This window comes from Bos indicus, chromosome 13, assembly GCF_029378745.1.
Source record: "Bos indicus isolate NIAB-ARS_2022 breed Sahiwal x Tharparkar chromosome 13, NIAB-ARS_B.indTharparkar_mat_pri_1.0, whole genome shotgun sequence".
In the NCBI taxonomy this organism is placed as follows: Eukaryota; Metazoa; Chordata; class Mammalia; order Artiodactyla; family Bovidae; genus Bos; species Bos indicus.
In genome coordinates, this window is record NC_091772.1 from 75,069,291 (window position 1) to 75,075,290 (window position 6,000).

A 6,000-nucleotide genomic window follows, 5' to 3' on the forward strand; every position below is an offset into this window, starting at 1 on the left:
TTCCTGACGTCAGCTCTTCTCTGCTGCTCTCTCTGCGTGGCTTCCTATCGCCCTTGGCATAGCGTCTGGAGCCTCCAGTCCCCCCCGCTTGGTTTCCTACAGTTCCCCACCTCACTCCTTATCCTGAAACATCACTCGACCACTTGAATCCTGCCCTTTCTTATTTCCATGCTTTGCTCATGATGCCCTCACCTTTTGGAATTCCTTTCCATCTCCAGTTCCCCTAGTGAACTCCCACGCACCCCTGGAGGCTCTCTCAGACCTCACCTCCTCCTGGAAGCCTTCATTGATTACCCAAGACTGCATGGCATGCTTCCTCCATGCTCCTGCAACCCCAAATGGACCCTGTTCTAGTGCGGCTCATGCTGAATCAAAACTCTTTTATGTCCCCGTTAGAGGTTTTGTGGTTAAAACAGGTTGACTTTGGACCCAGACTCCCTGAATCCACTACTGGTTCTGCCTTATCATGACTGTGGATAAATTACTTGATCTTTCTGCGTCTCAGGTTTCTCATCTGTAAAATGGAGATAAAAGGAGTATCTATCAAAAAAACAACAAAAAATCAAACCCCAGCCCAAAAAACTACCTACCTCAGGGGGTTGTTGGGAGGAATCAATGAATTTGCATATGTTCTTAGCACAGTGACTGGCACATAGTAAAACTCCATAAATGTTGGCTGTTATTATCCGTCTCCCACGCCAAGCTATGAGTTCCTGGAGATCTGCTTGTTGAGTGGTTATCTCCTGGAGACCCAGCTGCTGGTGTTAAAAGTTGCCCCAGGTCTCAGAATTGATTCCTTTTTTTTTTTTTTTTTAATTGGGGTATAGTTGCTTTACAATGTTGTGTTGATCCTTTTTTTAAATTTTAAAATTTATTTTGGAGTATAGTTAATTAACAATGTTGTGTTAGTTTCAGGTCCGACAGCAAAGTGATTCAGTTGTACGTATAAATGCATCTATTCTTTTTCAAAGTCTTTCTCATTTAGGTTATTACAGAATATTGAGCAGAGTTGCCCATGCTATTCAGGAGATTTTTGTTGGTTATCTGTTTTAAATATAGCAGTGTGTATATGTCAATCCCAAACGCCCACTCTAATTCTCCCCCTCTCGTCCCCCAGGTAATGCAATTGACTCTTAAACGCTTTTGACTCGGGGCCCTGAAGTGCCTGTGGCTGTGGTAAAGGGACCATTGCTTGCCAGATCTCTCTCTCGGCCTCCTGGCTGGGTCTCAGCACCCCCTCAAGCCATCACCCCTGAAGGATGAAGCTGATGGAGCAGAGGATGGGGTCTTCTAGAGCAGGAGCTGTCTCTGGCCAGACCACCCTCGGTCGAGCGGGCTGACCCTCCTCAGGGCCCTACCCCTTGCCTGGGTCCCCAGCATAGCTTCAACATTCCCCAAGGCTGCCCCAACTTAGGCTCTCCTACCTGGGTGGTCCTCCAGCTGGGTCACAAAGAAGTTTCTCTTGGTGGTGTTACTAATTAGCAGTGAGAGATGATTAGTGTCATTAACGGCCTCAAAACATTTGTTTTCCGAGCTCCTTGCTGGCTTGCAGGGAAGACCTGGACAGAGGTGGGTTGGGAGCCTTGGCGAGATCAGGTCTGCGAGGGAGCTGGCGGGAGAGGCAGGGCGGAAAGACATTGGCAAGAAGAAACGAAATTTAAAGTGGATGAATTATTTACTGCAGGAAACAATCCCGAACTCACTTACTCTCACTCGGAACATCCCAAACTGTAATCCGTGGCATTTTTCACTTCTCCCTAGCGTGCTGAGTGATTTTCTTTATGACTAGATATCAGAGGCCAGGGTAATCTTGTGGGAGATTGGCTTAGTATTGATCATGTGTGTCTTCCTGGGCTCCAGGTTCTCATCCAGGCTTGATGCTTGCGAGCCCGGCTTGGGTCACACCCCGAGGCTGGACGGGGCTGAGGTAAGCCCCAGGTGGGAGCTGATGAGGTGGTCATCTCTGCAGCGAGGACCTGGGGCCACCCGGATGGACCCCTCTTGTCCACAAATGAGCTGAACACCCTTGCCTGAGTCACCGCTGCCGTCAGTTTTGGTCTTGCCCCAGGACGGTCCTAAATGAGCACCTGATATTTTGCCATATGCTTTAGATCCATCATGTCATTACCTCCTCTCAAGAACCTTCAGGTAGATGTTATTAATCCCATTTTTCAGATAACAATAGCCGCAACTTTTTATTGACCTCCCCCTATGTCCTAGGTACTGGGCTAATACCTATCATTTATTCTCCCAATGTTTCCCTGTGACAGCTCCATTTACTGAAAAGCTCAGAGAGGTTACAAGGCTCACCTAGAGTCACACAGGAAGTGGCAGACTCTGGGCCCCAAGCCCTGATCTGCTCACTGCCAGCCCTGGGCACACACTGACTCGGTTTGAGAGTGATGGAAGAGGAGTCATTAAGATAAAGGATATTAAGCACACAATGGAGCAGAGCAGGTGGTCGGTAGGACTTCGATGCCCCTTTGGGGACTTCCTGAAGCGGGCAATGCTTAACCTGAAGGGCCATGCAGCTCCCAGCGAGAGACAGTGTAGAGAGCATCACTCACTCGGGGTCAGGGGTTGTCTTCAGAGCAGAGACAGAGGGAGTCTGGCTGGCTGGGTGGACATGGCTGGCCTGACACCCGACACGCCTCTTCTTCTGCAAGGATGCTTATGGTCCTGGGGAAGGGATCTCTACGGAGTCAAGGAGGAGGAGAGAGCAGCTGGGAGAGGAGGGCAGTGAGCCACAGAACTCAGGCTCTGCAGCTGTCTCTGGCCTCTGCATCCCTTTCAGGGAGAAAGAGGAGGAATCCAAGGACCGGGGTTCTAGTCCTAACTGGAAGGCTGGGAGACTTTGCCTGAGTCCCTGCTCTTCTCTGGGCCTCTGACTTTCCATCTGTAAAATGACATCTCTGACCTAAGCCACGTTAAAGGACTCCTTGAGTTCCAGGTGATTCAGTCAGCATATGCCCTTCTGCATGGGGTGGTCGGGGTAGGGGTGGGGGGACAGGGAAGATGGTTGGTGCCAAATCCCCCCCTGCCACTCCTCCCTCCAAATGTTGGCTCATCAGCCTTAGAGTTACCTCTGATATCATTGGTGCCAACCCACCCATTTTACAGATAGGAAAACTGATGTCCAGAGGTGGGAGCCAAGATCACACAGTCAGGGAGGGGCAGGGCTGGGCATCCTGATTCCCCAGCCAAGCTCTTCCTGGGTCTGCCCCATCCAAGTTGCAGAGGCAACTTGACTTTAAGGCCACTTTACTTGGGACTGAGGGACCACAGGCACAGGGCTAGGGGTGGGAGAGGAGCAGGGAGTGGGTCCCACCACAGGGGTCATAGCTCTAGCATTTGGCCAGCTTCTCCTATGATTATAACTGTAAATAAGACAGCTGGGAGGACTCCTAGCACGTTAACAGGTTTAACAAGCAGTAATGTGCGACCCACACTACAAATGGATCTTTTAATAATGAATAAGCATTTATTTAACAAGTTGTAACAGTTTTACCACTCTCGGGATCCTCAGAAGTCCAAAGCTCTGGCATCGACTCCTTAGACTGGCTTCCCCTGCTCATATCTTTTGTCCTTTTTTTTTCCTTATTATCTTTCCCTTATTGATTAGTAAGTGTTCTTTGTATATTAAGGCTATTAACCCTTAACCTGCCGTGTGCAGTTTCTCCTAAGTCTGTACATTTTTATTCCTTAGATTGTACAGAAATTTAAACATTTTATGTAGTAAAACCTGTTTTCTGTTAACGTTGAGGCTTCTGAGTTTTGAGAATTGCTTATGATGGATCCTCTGTTGGGGAATTGCAGGGTAAGACCAAGACACAGGCCAGGGTGAAGGTGGGGAGTACGGGGCAAGGTGAAGGTTGATGCTCAGCCAAATTCAAAGACAAGAGCCCTGGCTCTGGGTTACAACCTTGAGTGAATCCCTGTCTCTCTTGGTCTTCAGATGTCTGGTCCATAAAACGAAAGTGCTGAAATAGACAAACTCTCCGCTGCCTCCCACCACAAATGCCCCAAGATTCTATAAGAAGAAGACCTTGTAGGGAAGATGCTGCCGAGCATTCTGGGAGGGGTCCCAGCCGTACTGTCTTCTATCTATGCATCTATCTCCCCCACCAGATCGCCAGCCCCTTTGAGAGCAGGAAATCTTTTTATTTGTATCTTTTTATTATGATGTCAAGGCTATGGTTTTTCCTGTGGTCATGTATGGATGTGAGAGTTGGACTGTGAAGAAGGCTGAGCGCCAAAGAATTGATGCTTTTCGACTGTGGTGTTGGAGAAGACTCTTGAGAGTCCCTTGGACTGCAAGGAGATCCAACCAGTCCATTCTAAAGGAGATCAGCCCTGGGATTTCTTTGGAAGGAATGATGCTAAAGCTGAAACTCCAGTACTTTGGCCACCTCATGTGAAGAGTTGACTCATTGGAAAAGACTCTGATGCTGGGAGGGATTGGGGGCAGGAGGAGAAGGGGACAACAGAGGATGAGATGGCTGGATGGCATCACTGACTCGATGGACGTGAGTTTGAGTGAACTCTGGGAGTTGGTGATGGACAGGGAGGCCTGGCGTGCTGCGATTCATGGGGTCACAAACAGTCGGACACGACTGAGCGACTGAACTGAACTGACTGATTATGATGTCTTCAGCACCTTGCAGGAGGCTGCCTGCCCCACCCCTGGGAGAATTTCTCCCAACTGAGTTGTTGATCACACAGACCCTGGCTCCTTTTCATGTCTCTCTCTAGTGAGTAAGAGAGTGGGCTGCCTGAGTTTGGATACTGACTCTCATTTGCTGGCTCTGTGACCTTAGGCAAGTGACTTCACCTCTCTGAGCATCTGTTTCCTCATCTGTAAAATTGAGACAGAGCTTTCCAGAGATGTCATTCAGTTAGCATCAAAGATTGATCCAGGAGTAAGAAACACACAGTCCCTGCACATAGTAGGCATTCAATAAATGTCAGACTTCTCCCATATCTCCATTGCTAACTACAGTGCTTCACATCTTGAGCTGCTAAGAAAGGTTTGATGAGCATCTTAGTTTGGGTTCCTGTGGAAAGAGACCCGAAGAAAAGGATTCAAGGTCAAGTAGTTGACTGGGGTAGGTCATCCCAGGAAGCAAGAGCAGGAGGGTGGGAAGTGACAGGGGAGAAGGGAAAGAGCCAATGAGGGGGTGATGACCAAGCCTTTTACCACTGCGGGCAACTGGAGCTTACCTCCATTAGGGAATTCTGGGAGCCAGCAGGTGGACACTTGAGTATCCATCCCCACAAAGAGCGAGAGAGCTGAGGTACCTAAACTCCAGCTCCAAAGAGTCAGTAATTCAGAGCTACTCTGTGGACGTTATCCCATAGCTCTTCCAGTCTGCCATCTGGGCAGCAAACTAGCTCTGAAGGCCTGAAAAAAGGGGATTTCCCTGGTGGTCCAGTGGCTAAGACTCCTCCCTCTCAATGCAGGGGGCCCGGATTTGATCCCTGTTCAGGGAACTAGGTCCCACATTCTGCAACCAAGAGTTCGCAGCCCACAGACAAATATCTCACATGCCCCAAGACTTGGTGCAGCCAGATAAATAAATATTAAAAATATGAACAAAACACATATCTTTAAAAAAAAAAAAAAGAGGTTCAGGTGTTGGCAGTTGAAAGTCAGGCAGGTGAGCATGGAATTGCTGACAGCCACGCAATAGTGGTGGGGTCCCAGTACTTCTTCTGGAAGGGTAGGTGACAATGTCTCAGGTGGGCTGGCCCCATGGGGGTTTAAGGAAAGGATGGGGTGGCTGAAGGCGGTTTAGCAGAACCTGGTTCTTCATCTCTCTCCACTCTGGGCGCCGCCTGAAATTGATAGCTGGTACCAAAGGGCAGAAGTGTCACCTCTCAATAAGATGAAATCTATGTCTCAGGTGGGTGGAGGCGACAGGAAGATTTATCAAGGCCCTGGCAAAATTAACATTTGGATGGGGACGCGGCAAGAGCAGCTTCCAGAGGGGGGTCTCTTTG